This window comes from Rattus rattus, chromosome 8 (assembly GCF_011064425.1).
Source record: "Rattus rattus isolate New Zealand chromosome 8, Rrattus_CSIRO_v1, whole genome shotgun sequence".
Taxonomy (NCBI): Eukaryota; Metazoa; Chordata; class Mammalia; order Rodentia; family Muridae; genus Rattus; species Rattus rattus.
In genome coordinates this window covers 85,777,927-85,796,495 of record NC_046161.1, presented here as the reverse complement: position 1 = coordinate 85,796,495, position 18,569 = coordinate 85,777,927, and positions in this window count along the sequence as shown.

Sequence of the window (18,569 nt, the reverse complement as noted above, 5' to 3'; positions counted from 1 at the left end):
GTTAATTACTCCTGCTTGTCTAGAGTTCTCTCCTTCCTACCCTTTTTAGGATCCCCTCTCCACTCTCAGAAACTAATTGGAATGATAGGACCCAAACCCATAACTTAACCTTTAATGTCCTTTAATCTGTGTCTGGTTAAAAACAGCACCACTTCCGTGAAAGAGACTTTCTAGAATTACAGAAACCAAAGTTGTGTGGCCCGATGACCGCCATCCAGGGTCATCCTCACTCCGTCTTTGCAGCTTATTTTCCATTCAGCTTCCGTTCTGGTGCTCTGTCAGCTTGGCAGCTCCCAGCAGGGACGAGAGACTCCTTGATGCCTTGACTGCTGCTCTATTTCCTTTACCTGAACAACAGACCCACTGGTCTGAGACGATGCTACTCAGAAAAAGATGAGGCTAGGGGCAACCTTTGTTCTTATTTACAGAAGCTGAGAAATGAGTTCTTAACTGGGGTCTCTACCTGGTATAGCACAAGTGTTCATGACACATCAATATAGTGATATTTAAAGTCTGGATAGTGATTCTAAGTGGAAATTTAGAGACAAAGGGGAGAATGCACCATTCACTGAATAGATGAATCATATCTAAAGAGAGTAGAATGATGTCACTGAAGTCAGTTTGCTACAGTGTGTGCTACAGTGTGTCTGGGTAGGATTAAGGACAGTGTCATATTGTAGAACCAGCTTCGGTTTTTGTGGGCAATGGGTCGCGTACTCATTGGTGAAGTAGCTAAGCAGGTTTTAACCTGCTCGAGCCATGCTGTTGTGCTGATCCATAGCTTGCTTTCTTACCACCGTGGCAGCTCTGCTTAGCTACTTACTGTGTATGAGGTTTCAAGCTCTCTCTGTGTGCTGCGTCCCAGAGGCTGGCATTATTCATTTGGATAAACAACAGCCCACTTGATTATTGCTTGCTCTGAGAAGACGGATTTCGAGTGATCACTATTAGCATGTAACTGAAAAAAAAAAACCCATAAGAATCTTCACCTAGATTTGTTCTCAGTCATTTTTTTTTTTTCTTAGAGTTCCTTGCGCCAGTTCTTCCAGAGTTCATTTTTTTCCCTCACACTTCTGACAAACAGGTATTTGGACCTTGTGAAGAATTTGGATTAATTTTACCCTTAGGCCATTGTAGGTTGATGTCTATATGCAGGTGAGGGCTGGCACAAGTTAGGTCACAATTGGACAGTAAAAACTAAGGCGGGGACAAAGCCTTTGTAAGTTGGGAGAGGAGAGGAAAGGAGAATCAAGATGGAGATGGAGAAGGAGGACTCAGATCCGGGTGGTCTTGAAATGCAAAGGAAGTTATGTATATTTCTTACGGAATGGACTTCTGTAGGTAAATTTGTCTTATCAAGGTGGGTGGTTTATATCCTTATCAATTGTCTGTGAGTTTATTGTGTGGATGTATTGTGGATTAAGAATTTAACATATAAATCTGGTTGATAAATTACTGTTTATTGAGTCCTGATTTCATTGGGTTGGTGGGAGTGTGAGCAGAATCTGTGGCAGGGAGCCATGATAGGTCAGCCCATGCGGGACTTCTAGAGCCCTGATTTTACCGGTAACTGGAGCCAGAGAGTTCTAGGCTAGCAGAGAGGCGCCAGGAGAAATACTAGAGATAAATTATGCTTAGTTCCATGTGGTCCCATGAGTGCTGGAACTAACTCTAGGGACCAACATGGTAACGTGCCACGCTGGAACGGCTCGTAGACCACCTGGGTCAGAGAGTACTTGGGGCAGCGTGGAGCCGCTGAGGTAAAAATACCCCGCAGTGCCATGCGGCCCCACCAGCGCCGGTGCTAACACGGGATAAAAGGTTTAGCTGTTTTTTAACATTTACCGCAACAGGCCATTTCTGTTCTGAATATAGGAATTACCAGTAATAAATGGTGACAAGGAAATTTTAGAAAACTTTCAAACCACTGTTTTCTTACAGTGTGTGTGGGTTCCTTGCATCCGAAGCGCATGACAGAGATCAAAGTGTCTGCACTGTGTTTTCACTATTAGACATTGCTGACATTGCTACAGCAATTCTTTCCAAAGTTTTGTCAGTGACACAAACTTTTTTGTATTGCATGATCCAATTGATTTTCAGCTGTTTGCAATAAAGCATATAAACCCTCTCCTGTTTGTGGCATGATTTTTCTGGGGAGACATGAAAAAAGCCATCTATTTTCTCAGATAGGACATGTACAGTAGACCCAAGAAAGAATTCCACTTCTGACTAGCTTGATGAACCACTAAGTTTAGTAGGGTAACTAATAGGATGTCATGAGTGTGCTACGCCGAAGACATAGATGTTTGTGTCTTTCTGTAATGTCTGCATTTATTGAGTAAATAAACAGGGTATAGTTTAATTGCCAATATTTGATAGCATTGACCAAGAGAAACTCAGGTTCTTTCATTCCAAATTAACTACTAATATTATCTTTCAAACCATGCACTGAATAGCACACAATAAGTCATTTTCCAAGTTTTTATACATGTCTGTTTTCTGTCTGTCTGTCTGTCTATATGCATAAGAGAATAGGTATGAAGGTTAAAGAGGAAAAGTGTCCTGAGACATCAAAGCTAGGAGAAATGCTAAGGCATATCTGAGTGATATAAACAAGCGAGCTGGAACACTCTAGAGAGAGATCGCTGCTATTGCTATCTTGGGTCACAGGTTGAATCAGAACTGAAGAGTTGAGTCCAGGTTCAGAGGTGAAGGAACAGGACTGGGTCTCCATAAATAAATTGTGAGGTCTAGACTGGTGAATAGGACTGGCAGCTGGAGGTTGAATGGGTTTCCTCAGTAGTTAAAGCAAAGCCAAGCTGAAGTACGTGGGACAATTAGGAGTTTTCTATCTGTCATCATCTTGACTCATGTTACTTACAGTCAGATATCAGATGTATCTATTATGTGATAATATTGGTGTTCACTTCTCTGTGGGTTGCACATGAGGGAGTTATACCATTTACTCAGACTGGTGTGTCCAGCAAGATTTTAGTCTAGGATTTCCAATATGATTTTAATATGCCCATGTTCTCCTATGAACCTACTTCACCAGATAAATTTATAGATAGCACCCTTTCTATGCCCTAAAATAAGTCATTTATCAGTCTGCCATCTGGTAGGGACTGTATGGATGGTAGTATTTACATGTCCACCCAGGTACAGAACCAGCCTCCAGCCTCAAAATGGAATCAAAAGATGGAGTCTCTCAGGGCAAGTCACACTGCAAAATAACTCGTGTATACAATATGGAAGAACTTAGAGGACTATACAGCCTGATCTCAACAGAGGAGCATGGATGTCTCAGAGGCAGGCACATCACTGCAAAACCCACCCAGCATGGCTGAAGAGTCATGAAAGCTAAATCAATGGGCTCCCTGTCCTAAGCGCTGCTACTGTGTTGGCCTAAGTCTTCTTCTCTAGTCAATAGTTTCTGTTCATCCAGCCTGGGATGAGGGTAGGGACTCTGTCTTCTTTCAAGGGATGTTTTAGTTTGGGATAAATGGCTGTTACACTTCTCACAGACGTACTCAAATCGATCAGTGTACCAGTTCAGTGGTACATGGTCACAGAAACATCTCCAAGTGTAGATAAAGTTGCCACCACAAAGTAGCAAAGTCTTACAGGGCTATGCCTTTTACTTTTTGGCAGAAAATGAATAGTGTTATGATGTATGTTTTTCTCTGAAATATCCCAGGACATAGGAAAGTTAGAAATTTTATCGATAAGGTAGGATTCTGAATTGTTGTACAGAATGACTTCAGTCTTTTAGAAAATGCTGCCTTCCCAATGGCTTCAATTTACCTGCAACTTCTATGACTCCAAGTAATGTGAGTCCATCAACAGAATGGATAATTCAATGCTGTTTGTGATATTACAATGATCCAAGTGCTCCTGATGTATTGTCTATAATACCAAAAGAAAGGAGAAGTATTGTTAATATTTCATGTTGATACTTTTCGTGTTAGTAGTTCTGATCTTCCTCTTTGACAGCAATATAAAGGAACTTTAATTTCAAATCAATGGTTGAGGATCAAAACATGTGCCTGATTCAGATAGAAGAAAACTTAGCTATCTGTCACAACAAGTACTTTTTGGACTAAGATGCATTTAGCTTCCATGGTCTATTCCTTCTTTAGGTGGTATTATCAAAGGGTCCATCTAACCTGTTGTCATTTGTTTCTGACCATTGATCTATTTACAAAGGGATTCTATTATAATGGTGTTTGAAAGGGTACATAGCTGTTAATCAATGCTTAAATGTTGAATGAACCAGTGAATAGATTCAACTTTTTTGCTTCATGCTTCTTTACTTTTCTTCCTAACATTTATTTTATGCTTTTTGCTTGCTTATCTTTATTTCCTGCTTAATTTCTCCCCACAGTTAGGAAGTATATGAGGTCATCGATGTGTTGTAACATTTAAGAATAGTGACATGTATATGAAAAACACTTAGTAACTGATAAATATGAAAATGAGCTGAATATTTAGAATTTAACTTTAGTCATGATTTTTTAATTCTGCCTTTGATACTTTACCATAAGCCATGACCTTATTTTAAAATAACCCACAGATCTTATAAACATGTGGTTTAATTTGGTAAGCCACTTTATTACTTATATAGTTAAGGGAAGCACTGCACAGAGAAATCAAGAGATCTGAAATCAAGAGAGTGAATGGATTTTAAATAGAAGAATTGTGCTTTATTAGGGCTGTGAGACAAGTTTGTAGAATTATAGACTCAGAAAGGTGAGCATTGAGATGAATACAGTGACCAATTAGAAGCTCTCATTTCTCATTTTATTACGTGAGGATCAGCAGCCTTGACGTTCCCAAGAGAGACTGAAGGAAACTTGATAAATCATGCCCACGTTTTATTAATAAGCCCAGGACAACGTGACTTCAAATCAAGCTTCAACGTATTCACTGGAGAACAGTAGGAGGAGTTATTAAGTTTCATTTTCAATAACTCAGAGCATTTTATTTCCAGAAACACTTGAATTAAAATCCTTTTGACTGTGAGCAAAACTAACAAGAGGTTACTTAAATAAAAGTTTACAAATGTTATGAAACTAAGAAGTGCTGGCCGAGTGTGGATGTAATATTAGGTTGGCTACCAAGACAGGCTCTGCTCTCCATTATAACATTCACTGCAGGCTCTCTCACTTTTGCTCAGCTCTGCAGGCATGGGTTGGAGTCCAGTAGTGCCCAATCTCTGCTTTTTCCATGGTAAAATTGGATAGTTCATATGAGCCAAATGATCTTGAAAAATCACTCACAGTCCCATATTGACTGATAATGCAGAGGTTGAAATTGATCAATGGAGAATATATGTTTATGAACCAGTCAACAATAACTTTACCCACTGTTGAAAAGGAAGCGGTCAACAGGAAGACATGAATGCAGAAACCAAGAAGGCATCTTTGCTATCTCTGAGTCCTAAGTTTCAGTCTTCCAAGTCCCTAGTTTCTACAGCCACCACTTTAATCAGTTACTACTGAAACAGTAATAGCTGAGACAAGTGGCCCATGAAGGTGAAATGTTTATTTGCCTCACAGTTTCTAAGGTTTTTGTATTGATCAACTGGACACTTTTCCTTGAGCCTGAGGTAAATAGTGCAACATGGCAGAAAAATATGAGAAAAACACCTCTCATTCCATGGCCACAGTAAAAGAAGAAAGGACTACAGCCTCATGATTCCCTTGGTGGCCTACCTCTATCACCGGAAGAACTACCTCTAGGCTCTATCATTTAAGTTTCTACCACTTTACTCCAACTCAAGGGTCATTGATGACCATCCCAGATCTGTAACACAATGACCACGTGCCTCCTTTAAATGGATAAATTAGATCTTTATTTCCTTAAACTAATTGTGTCATGTTTTAATCATTTCTGATCTAAAGAATTCTAATGAATTGAAGCTTATCGTATAACTCAAACACAGGTAAATGATTCTGGGTCTGAAACTGGTGCATGAAGTGCTACAGGAAATCCAAGAACAGTCCTTATTCTCTGCACATTCATTGCAAGTATTTATGTTCTTATGTGTATGAGTGTCCACAGGAGTAACAATTCATGGGAGGCAAGAAGGCAGTTCAGTTCAACAAGACTAAGCAGATGGTGTGGATTCAAACTTTGGTTGTCTGACCCCGAGTAGTTTATTTTAGACATATTTAAGCTCAGCACAATTTGGTAAAAACTTTCCTGGTGATAATTAACTCAGTCTTAATGTGCACAATAAAACTTACATGAGTCTCCCCAAGGAACAAAATAACCTCAGTGAAGATCAGACATCAAAGTTCTTTAGAAAGTACATGTGACACCTTAGATAAAGATGGTTTCCATAGATTGACTACATGTGACACCTTCCATAAAGATAGTTTCTCTAGATTGACTAAGAAAAACAAGTTTATAATAATGGTCTCGGGGAGGATCTGGTATAGGCACAGCCACCCATAAAGCACACATGTGACCAGGCTATTAACCATGTCCACTTCCAGCCTTCTGAGCAGATAATACAATGAGTTCCCGTGTGTTGAACATTACAGGCTCTCCTAATGCTTATCTGTGAGCACAAAGACCTCTGTGCCTCCAACATGTTTGTATGTATGTATGTATGTATGTATGTATGTATGTATGTATGTATGTTTATTCTGGAGGCCGGAAGACAGCACCAGATCCCCTGGAATCAGAGCTATAGATGTGAACTATTGTGTAAGTGATAAATATCGAGCTCAGGTCCTCTGCAAGAGTATCAAGTGTTCTTTTTTTTTTTTTTTTTTTTTTTTTTTTTTTTTTTTTTTTTTTTTTTTTTTTGTTTTTGGCCATCATTACTGTATTTTATTGAGCGATGTTTACTGGTTTTTTTTTTTTTTTTGAAGGCCATCACGAAATGAAATTTATAGTTAAGAAACCAGAGCACAGTTGTACAATGATTGACATGCCCAAGGCAGGGCAATGACAAATGCATTTGAAAGTGACTTTAATAGTTTTAATTGCTAGAGCATACTTGAGGCTTATATCCTTATTGACACTAGTCATTCTCTCCTGCTTCTGTCATGAGGCCCTTTTATGTGCCAGGTAACTCCATTTTTCTAGTTAATTAATTTTATTTAATCAGGATATAAAGTATTGTATTTTATTATGGAATTTTGAAAGAAAGTTTGGTTTTTTTTTTTTTATTATTAACTTGAGTATTTCTTATATACATTTCGAATGTTATTCCCTTTCCCGGTTTCCGGGCAAACATCCCCCTCCCCCCCCCCCCTTCCTTATGGGTGTTCCCCTCCCACCCCCCCCATTGCTGCCCCTCTCCCCAACAGTCTAGTTCACTAGGGGTTCAGTCTTAGCAGGACCCAGGGCTTCCCCTTCCACTGTGCTCTTACTAGGCTATTCATTGCAACCCACGAGGTCAGAGTCCAGGGTCAGTCCATGTATAGTCTTTGGGTAGTGGCTTAGTCCCTGGAAACTCTGGTTGGTTGGCATTGCTGTACATATGGGGTCTCGAGCTCCTTCAAGCTCTTCCAGTTCTTTCTCTGTTTGTTCAACAGGGGTCCTGTTCTCAGTTCAGTGGTTTGCTGCTGGCATACGCCTCTGTATTTGCTGTATTCTGGCTGTGTCTCTCATGAGCGATCTGCATTCACATTTTGATCATCCGTCTTGAGTTTCATTTGTTCTAGGCATCTAGGGTAATTCAAGCATTTGGGCTAATAGCCACTTATCAATGAGTACATACCATGTATGTCTTTCTGTGATTGGGTTGGCTCACTCAGGATGATAGTTTCCAGTTCAACCATTTGCCTCTTAATTTCACAAAGTCATTGTTTTTGATAGCTGAGTAATATTCCATTGTGTAGATGTACCACATTTTCTGTATCCATTCCTCTGTTGAAGGGCATCTGGGTTCTTTCCAGCTTCTGGCTATTATAAATAAGGCTACGATGAACATAGTGGAGCACGTGTCTTTTTATATGTTGGGGCATCTTTTGGGTATATGCCCAGGAGAGGTATAGCTGGATCCTCAGGCAGTTCAATGTCCAATTTTCTGAGGAACCTCCAGACTGATTTCCAGAATGGTTGTAGCAGTCTGCAACCCCACCAACAATGGAGGAGTGTTCCCCTTTCTCCACATCCTCGCCAGCATTTGCTGTCACCTGAGTTTTTGATCTTAGCCATTCTCACTGGTGTGAGGTGAAATCTCAGGGTTGTTTTGATTTGCATTTCCCTTATGACTAACGATGTTGAACATTTCTTTAGGTGTTTCTCAGCCATTCGGCATTCCTCAGCTGTGAATTCTCTGTTTAGCTCTGAACCCCATTTTTTAATAAGGTTATTTGCCTCCCTGCTGTCTAACTTCTTCAGTTCTTTGTATATTTTGGATATAAGCCCTCTATCTGTTGTAGGATTGGTAAAGATCTTTTCCCAATCTGTTGGTTGCCGTTTTGTCCTAACCACAGTGTCCTTTGCCTTACAGAAGCTTTGCAGTTTTATGAGATCCCATTTGTCGATTCTTGATCTTAGAGCATAAGCCATGGGTGTTTTGTTCAGGAAATTTTTTCCAGTGCCCATGTGTTCCAAATGCTTCCTAGTTTTTCTTCTATTAGTTTGAGTGTATCTGGTTTGATGTGGAGGTCCTTGATCCACTTGGACTTAAGCTTTGTACAGGGTGATAAGCATGGATCGATCTGCATTCTTCTACATGTTGACCTCAGTTGAACCAGCACCATTTGCTGAAAATGCTATCTTTTTTTTCCATTGGATGGTTTTGGCCTTTGTCAAAAATCAAGTGCCCATAGGTGTGGGGTTCATTTCTGGGTCTTCAATTCTGTTCCATTGGTCTATCTGTCTGTCTCTGTACCAATACCATGCAGTTTTTATCACTATTGCTCTGTAATACTGCTTGAGATCTGGGATAGTGATTCCCCTGAAGTCCTTTTTATTGTTGAGGATAGTTTTAGCTATCCTGGGTTTTTGTTATTCCAGATGAATTTGCAAATTGTTCTGTCTAACTCTTTGAAGAATTGGATTGGTATTTTGATGGGGATTGCATTGAATCTGTAGATCGCTTTTTGGTAGAATGGCCATTTTTACTATATTAATCCTGCCAATCCATGAGCATGGGAGATCTTTCCATCTTCTGAGATCTTCTTCAATTTCTTTCTTCAGAGTCTTGAAGTTCTTATTGTACAGATCTTTCCCTTGCTTGGTTAAAGTCACACCGAGGTACTTTATATTATTTGGGTCTATTATGAAGGGTGTCATTTCCCTAATTTCTTTCTCGGCCTGTTTCTCTTTTGTGTAGAGGAAGGCTACTGATTTATTTGAGTTAATTTTATACCCAGCCACTTTGCTGAAGTTGTTTATCAGCTTTAGTAGTTCTCTGGTGGAATTTTTGGGATCACTTAAATATACTATCATATCATCTGCAAATAGTGATATTTTGACTTCTTCTTTTCCGATCTGTATCCCCTTGACCTCCTTTTTGTTGTCTTATTGCTCTGGCTAGAACTTCAAGAACTATATTGAATAAGTAGGGAGAGAGGGGCAGCCTTGTCTAGTCCCTGATTTTAGTGGGATTGCTTCAAGTTTCTTCCATTTAGTTTAATGTTAGCAACTGGTTTGCTGTATATGGCTTTTACTATGTTTAGGTATGGGCCTTGAATTCCTATTCTTTCCAGGACTTTTATCATGAAGGGGTGTTGAATTTTGTCAAATGCTTTCTCAGCATCTAATGAAATGATCATGTGGTTTTGTTCTTTCAGTTTGTTTATATAATGGATCACGTTGATGGTTTTCCGATATTTGAACCATCCCTGCATGCCTGGGATGAAGCCTATTGATCATGGTGGATGATTGTTTTGATGTGCTCTTGGATTCGGTTTGCCAGAATTTTATTGAGTATTTTTGCATCGATATTCATAAGGGAAATTGGTCTGAAGTTCTCTTTCTTTGTTGGGTCTTTGTGTGGTTTAGGTATAAGAGTAATTGTGGCTTCATAGAAGGAATTCGTAGTGCTCCATCTGTTTCAATTTTGTGGAATAGTTTGATAATATTGGTGAGGTCTTCTATGAAGGTCTGATAGAATTCTGCACTAAACCCGTCTGGACCTGGGCTCTTTTTGGTTGGGAGACCTTTTAATGACTTCTTCTATTTCCTTAGGAGTTATGGGTTGTTTAACTGGTTTATCTGTTCCTGATTTAACTTCGGTACCTGGTATCTGTCTAGGAAATTGTCCATTTCCTGCAGATTGTCAAGTTTTGTTGAATATAGGCTTTTATAGTAAGATCTGATGATTTTTTGAATTTCCTCTGAATCTGTAGTTATGTCTCCCTTTTCATTTCTGATTTTGTTAATTTGGACACACTCTCTGTGTCCTCTCGTTAGTCTGGCCAAGGTTTTATCTATCTTGTTGATTTTCTCAAAGAACCAACTTTTGGTTCTGTTGATTCTTTCTATGGTCCTTTTTGTTTCTACTTGGTTGATTTCGGCTCTGAGTTTGATTATTTCCTGCCTTCTACTCCTCCTGGGTGTATTTGCTTCTTTTTGTTCTAGAGCTTTTAGGTGTGCTGTCAAGCTGCTGACATATGCTCTTTCCTGTTTCTTTCTGCAGGCACTCAGCGCTATGAGTTTTCCTCTTAGCACAGCTTTCATTGTGTCCCATAAGTTTGGGTATGTTGTATCTTCATTTTCATTAAATTCTAAAAAGTCTTTAATTTCTTTCTTTATTTCTTCCTTGACCAGGTTATCATTGAGTAGAGCATTGTTCAATTTCCACGTATATGTGGGCATTCTTCCCTTATTGTTATTGAAGACCAGTTTTAGGCCGTGGTGGTCCGATAGCACGCATGGGATTATTTCTATCTTTCTGTACCTGTTGAGGCCCGTTTTTGACCAATTATATGGTCAATTTTGGAGAAAAGTACCATGAGGAGCTGAGAAGAAGGTATATCCTTTTTGCTTTTTAGGGTAGAACGTTCTATAAATATCCGTTAAGTCCATTTGGCTCATGACTTCTCTTAGTCTGTCTACATCTCTGTTTAATTTCTGTTTCCATGATCTGTCCATTGATGAGAGTGGGGTGTTGAAATATCCTACTATTATTGTGTGAGGTGCAATGTGTGTTTTGAGCTTTAGTAAGGTTTCTTTTACGTATGTAGGTGCCCTTGTATTTGGGGCATAGATATTTAGGATTGAGAGTTCATCTTGGTGGATTTTTCCTTTGATGAGTATGAAGTGTCCTTCCTTATCTTTTTTGATGACTTTTAGTTGAAAATTGATTTTATCTGATATTAGAATGGCTACTCCAGCTTGCTTCTTCTGACCATTTGCTTGGAAAGTCGTTTTCCAGCCTTTCACTCTGAGGTAGTGTCTGTCTTTGTCTCTGAGGTGTGTTTCCTGTAGGCAGCAGAATGCAGGGTCCTCGTTGCGTATCCAGTTTGTTAATCTATGTCTTTTTATTGGGGAGTTGAGGCCATTGATGTTGAGAGATATTAAGGAATAGTGATTATTGCTTCCAGTTGTATTCATATTTGGATGTGAGGTTATGTTTGTGTGCTTTTCTTCTCTTTGTTTTGTTGCCAAGACGATTAGTTTCTTGCTTCTTCTAGGTTATAGCTTGCCTCCTTATGTTGGGCTTTACCATTTATTATCCTTTGTAGTGCTGGATTTGTAGAAAGATATTGTGTAAATTTGGTTTTGTCATGGAATATCTTGGTTTCTCCATCTATGTTGATTGAGAGTTTTGCAGGATACAGTAACCTGGGCTGGCATTTGTGTTCTCTTAGGGTCTGTATGACATCAGTCCAGGATCTTCTGGCCTTCATAGTTTCTGGCGAAAAGTCTGGTGTGATTCTGATAGGTCTGCCTTTATATGTTACTTGACCTTTTTCCCTTACTGCTTTTAATATTCTTTCTTTATTTTGTGCGTTTGGTGTTTTGACTATTATGTGACCGGAGGTGTTTTCTTTTCTGGTCCAATCTATTTGGAGTTCTGTAGGCTTTTGTATGCCTATGGGTATCTCTTTTTTAGGTTAGGAAGTTTTCTTCTATGATTTTGTTGAAGATATTTACTGGTCCTTTGAGCTGGGAGTCTTCACTCTCTTCTATACCTATTATCCTTAGGTTTGATCTTCTCATTGAGTCCTGGATTTCCTGTATGTTTTGGACCAGTAGCTTTTTCCGCTTTTACATTATCTTTGACAGTTGAGTCAATGATTTCTATGGAATCTTCTGCTCCTGAGATTCTCTCTTCCATCTCTTGTATTCTGTTGGTGAAGCTTGTATCTACAGCTCCTTGTCTCTTCTTTTGGTTTTCTATATCCAGGGTTGTTTCCATGTGTTCTTTCTTGATTGCTTCTATTTCCATTTTTAATTCCTTCAACTGTTTGATTGTGTTTTCCTGGAATTCTTTCAGGATTTTTTGTGACTCCTCTCTATGGGCTTCTACTTGTTTATTTATGTTTTCCTGGAATTCTTTTTGGGATTTTTGTGACTCCTCTCTATGGGCTTCTACTTGTTTATTTATATTTTCCTGGAATTCTTTTAGGAATTTTTGCGATTCCTCTCTGTAGGCTTCTACTTGTTTATTTATGTTTTCCTGTGTTTCTCTAAGGGAGTTCTTCATGTCTTTCTTGAAGTCCTCCAACATCATGATCAAATATGATTTTGAAACTAGATCTTGCTTTTCTGGTGTGTTTGGATATTCCGTGTTTGCTTTGGTGGGAGAATTGGGCTCCGATGATGCCATGTAGTCTTGGTTTCTGTTGCTTGGGTTCCTGCGCTTGCCTCTCGCCATCAGATTATCTCTAGTGTTACTTTGTTCTGCTATTTCTGACAGTGGCTAGACTGTCTTATAAGCCTGTGTTTCAGGAGTGCTGTAGACCTGTTTTCCTGTTTTCTTTCAGCCAGTTATGGGGACAGAGTGTTCTGCTTTCAAGCCAGAGTTTTTCTTCTCTACAGGTCTTCAGCTGTTCCTGTGAGCCTGTGTCTTGAGTTCACCAGGCAAGTCGTTTGTAGCAGAAAAGTTTGTCTTACCTGTGGTCCCCAGGCTCAAGTTTGCTAGTGGGGTGTTGCCTATGAGCTCTCCACGGCCTCAGCAGCCAGGAAGATCTGCGCCGCCCCTTCCGGGAGGTTCCGTGCACCAGGGTTCCAGATAGCTTTTGGTTTCCTCTGGGGTCAGTACTGTGTGCAGCGTGCAGTCTCTTCTGGTTTCCCAGGCGGTCTGCCTCTCTGAAGGTTTAGCTCTCCTCCCACGGGATTTGGGTGCAGAGAACTGTTTATCCGTCGGTCCCTTCAGGTGCGGTGTCTCAGACGCAGTGGATCTGCTGCTCCTGGGCCCTCCTCACGGGTACCCAGAGGTATACAGTATCCTCCTGGGCCAGGGATGTGGGCAGAGATGGGCGGCGTTGGTGGTCTCCTCCGCTCTGCTGCCTCAGGAGTGCCCGCCCGACCAGGCGGGGAGAACTCCCCTCCAGGGGGCCTGGGATCAGAGAGCTGCTGAAGGCAGGGATCCTCCGCTGGTCCGGGACTCTGGCCAAACACCGGAAGTGTCCGGCCCCAGAGGAACTCCGCCTCTGTGTGACCCGAGATCACCCGGCAAGTCGTTTGTAGCAGAAAAGTTTGTCTTACCTGTGGTCCCCAGGCTCAGGTTTGCTCTCGGGGTGTTGCCTATGAGCTCTCCACGGCCTCAGCAGCCAGGAAGATCTGCGCCGCCCCTTCCAGTATCAAGTGTTCTTAATTACTGAGCCATCTTTCTAATTCTCCTTCAAGTATTCGCCTTGGTCCCTGGGACTCCTTTATTCTTCTTTCTTGTAATTGGATTGTTTTCTTCTCAGGGTCTTATGGAACAAAGTGATTGGCCCATTTTTAAACTTCTATCGCCTCTGTATGAATTCTTTGGAAAGAGAGAATTTAATTGATTAATCATAGATTTAAAATGTTTATTATATTTCAGTGATCTGTGGATGTATCTCATGCATTATAAAACCAGCTAGTGAAATCCTTTCTAATGTGGTTAAAGCAGTTCTCAGAAAAGAAGGGGGGGTGCTGTAGGCTGATATCCCCCAAATATCAACTGTATATATTTTATTTTCTCTGTCTCTCTAATGATTTCAGAAATACGTGAATATCACGTCTATTAATACAACTTCTAAATGAATTCCACTTTAAGTAATATTCACATCACTTGAAAGGTGTAGAAATCTCACATGGCATCTTTGAAAGAAGTGTGTTCATCATCATGCAGAGATGCCCCAAAGGGAATCTCTCTTCTAAATACAAGTAAAATGTGATATTGTTGATCTGGGTATGTTCCCACACAGTTGAAGCTGATTTGAGAGAGGGTCCTTGTTGATCTCTGACCACAGTTGTTCATCCCCACCCCCGAAAAACAAACAAACAAACAAACAAACAAACAAACAAACTGAGAGCACCTGGAGAAAGCAGAGAGCCTGGTTTTGCTAGGGAATTCCTGACTAACAATCACTGCTTTCTAAGCTGCTTTCATTCTCTGTATCCACTCATGGGTTTAGGTGAAAACACGAGGAACCCTCCAAGCTGGGCAGGAGGTTGCTGTGTGTGATTACCTTCTGTTCATTTTCTTTCTTCTTTTCTCTTTTGTATAACAATTGTTTTTGCTTTACCTTAACTTCCAGTACTTATCGATGCAATAAAATTAAGATAGCAAACATGATGATTGCAGATAATTTCTCTTGAAAGACAGTAAAACACCCTGACTCTTACAAATAATCCAAAGCACTTTACATTTAGCTCACTGATTTGGGGTGCTCAAACACTAGCTTCTCGGCCTTATTTATAATAGCCAGAAGCTGGAAAGGACCCAGATGCCCTTCAACAGAGGAATGGATACAGAAAATGTGGTACATGTACACAATGGAGTACTACTCAGCTATCAAAAACAATGACTTTATGAAATTCATAGGCAAATGGATGGAACTGGAAAATATCCTGAGTGAGGTAACCCAATCACAGAAAAACACACATGGTATGCACTCACAGATAGGTGGATATTAGCCCAAAGCTCAATTACCCAAGATACAATCCACAGACCACATGAAGCTTAAGAAGAAGGATGACCAAACTGTGGATGCTTCAGTCCTCCTTAAAAGAGGGAACAAAAATATTCATAGGAAGGGATTTGGACACAAAGTTTGGAGCAGAGACTGAAGGGAAAGCCATTCAGTGTCTGCCCTACATATGGCATATATATATATATATATATATATATATATATATATATATATATATATATATATATATCCACCAAAACTAGATCTCTCCTGAGAGGGACAGCCAGAGTATGTCAACTACAGAGGTGAATGCTAGCAGCAAACCATTGAACTAAGAACAGGATCCCCATTGCAGGAATTAGAGAAAGGGTTGAAGGAGCTGAAGAGGCTTGAAATCCCATAAGAGCAACAATGTCAACCAACCTGAGCTTCCAGGGACTAAACCACTACCCAAAGACTATAAATGGACTGACCCAAGGCTCCAGCTGCATATGTAGCAGAAGATGACCTTGTTGGGCACCAATGGAAGGAGAAGCCTTTGGTCCTGCCAAGGCTAGATGGGCCCCCAGCCCCCAGTGTAAATTGGGGTGGGGGGCAGGAAGGGGTGAGTAGTTGGGTGGGGGAATATCCTTATTCAGGAAGGGGATGGGGATGGGATAGGGGCTTATAGACAGGAAACCGGGAAAGGGAATAACATTTGAAATGTAAACAAGAAATACCCAATAACAACAAGAACAAGAACAACAACAACCCACTAGTTTCTTATGTGTGGGCTTGGTCACATGATGAATACAAGGAGTTTCTTGAAGTGGGGTGTGTGATTCCCAGGAGAATAGTGTGGGTTGCTGTGGCCAATGCTTTCTATTCGATTTCTAGCTTGTGTTTTTTCTTAATGGAATTTGATTGTGCTGATGGCTGTGATTGAAGAAGAGTGATGTATTTACACACACACACACACACACACACACACACACACACCCCGTCTGTCAAACATGTCATGGGGGTTAGAGTATATCCTGGGAAAGAAGTAAAGTTGCGTAAGAGGAATCATCTCAGTGCCCACAGTGACTAACATTCGGCCTGTGTGCAGTTTTGTTTTGTTTTGTTTTTGTTTTTTTAATTGAAAGAAGACAAGAACAAAATGTACTTGGGAGGGGCCGCTGCTCATAGAACAGTCACCCTCAGTGCCTGTTTGCTCTGCTCCAGTTGTGGGTCAGAGTAATGATTCTGGTTCTAGGGCTGGACATATGGTGGTGATTTTTCTTGCTGGTAAAGCTATCATTTGTGGGTCATAATTCATCGCTGGATTTTAAGAATGAAATGGAGATGGATATAGGAAGAAGGAAATAGAAAGACACATGCTGGAAACTGACTCTGAGATGTTTCTTATTCTGGCAGCATCCTACCTTGTCACTCCAAACCTTGTCACTGTTTTCTCTCGGGGTCTTTGTGCGGGGCTGGTGTCATTGTCTCCATCCGGCAGTTTTGAATGTGCCTGTTCCTGAGTTTTAATGGATCGATTCGAGGCATCTATTGTTTGCTTCATGTTATTTTCGGTTATTTTGCCAGTTTCTTCTGTCACTTCTAACCACATTACTACTTTGCCTCCTTATTTATCGTTCTGCCTTATGGGTTTATTTTTGTTGAAATACTTATATCTGGGTCTTGCGACTTCCTGGGAACTTACACAAGGAATTTACTTGCATATTTTCCCATATTCTGTGGTTTTTCTTTCAGTGGGTCCTTAGATTTATTAGAATTCTTTCTTATGCTTCTCATAGCATTAATTTACATTTTTTCCTATTGTAATTTAAACAGGCAAAACCACTAAACATAATCGTGTATATGTGTATGAGTATTTATTTAATTCTTATTTGATCAGCCGATAGCATTTTAAGATCTTTATGGTACTTTTACTTTAAGGGCTTAATTATTTTTATAATGCATTATTATTAGTATGTATTGGTCTTTTCTCCTTGCTTTCAGATTGATACTTGAACGTACATGATGCAAGTCTAAAGAAATTGGGGAATTTTTAATTAGAGACCAGTCTCAAAGCACTTACAAGTTGCTAACACAATCCCATGGCTAATGCTTTTCCAAACCCATCTCTTTTATGACCAAATTCTTCTGTTCACTTCATGAAACTTTGCCTTTCACAGTTGCTTCTAATAAACCTTGTGATCAGCATGCTCTTATTGATCAATTCTATAGCTTAATTAAAACAAATTGTGTATTTAGTATTTCTGTATGGTGCGCTATGAATCTGTCATGTAACAAGATTCCTATATGTGTCAGGCATAGCTATGATTGGTAAAGATACACATTTACAAACTTTAAATCATTTAAAAATTTTAGACCACTTTCCATAATCTTAGTTCTCACTTACTGAGGATTTAGACCTTCCCTCATCAACAGCTAACCCACATGTTGTGTGAGGGAACCTCCTCACAGAAGAGCTTCTCTCATATCCTGACACAGGTTCCTCCCAGTAGACCTCAAGAAGGAGGCTGGAGTCGTTATGTTCCAGTCTGCTTTTGTGATTTTCTCCTTTAACATCCACTGGGCTGAGTTCTCAGTTCAAACTCACATTATCAGAATTTTGATACGATCTCACCACTTTCAGTTCTGCCACAGGGGAAGAGTCTAGAGCAGCTTGGGGCTGCAGACCTCACAGGTCTGATCAGTTTGCCATCCCCAGGGACTCTTCTCCCTGGCTATTTTCTAAACAGCTTTCCTGTGGCAGATACGCTATCTCTGTATAGCGTTGCTCTAGTGTGCAGTATTGTTTCATTTTTGGTAGAGGAAATACAAGTATGGTGCTCAGAACACCATCCTCTTAGGGTGTTTGGAAATAGTTGATTTGCTCTGTGTGCATATTTTCTTCGATTGTGCAACCACAAACAGTTCGGAATTTTTAATAGATTATTATTTTTTGTTTGTTTCATTCTCTGAATACACTGTGAGATGTTTCCTCATTTAATTTTCTTCTACATTCTAATTTGTGGTTTCTGGCTTTGAGAGGCATAACAATAGATTATTAGCCATTACTGAAAATCCTGGAATACAAATTAAATGGTATTGATTTCTTCTTTGCCTTAGAATGTGTTTTCCTTTATATTCAAGGGAGATTTTTATCTACCTCCACTCTGCTGAGCTTGTCTATTTTGTTAATGTAAATCTATCCCTTACTACTTTGATCTGCACAGCGCGTTGGTTTGTATTAGCAGAGAAGTAAGCTCTCTCTTCCTGGAAGTGGACGCCCCTTCTCTCTGAAATCCTGCTGTGTGATGACCTGGGGTGTCAGGGAATCTGTAGGATATCCTATTGGTACTTTCAAAACTAAAAATGTATATTTTTCTTCTACTTTAGCATTCTTAATAAAAAACTTTAAAATTTCTTTTATCTTACATTTCTTTCAAGATTTTATATTTCATAAGCATACACTATTTGTATATAGTGATATATTATATATATAATTTTTTCCTTCTCAAGAGAGGGTGTGTTGTTTGTCCTTTGGAGTCTGCGGATTTCACTCACCAT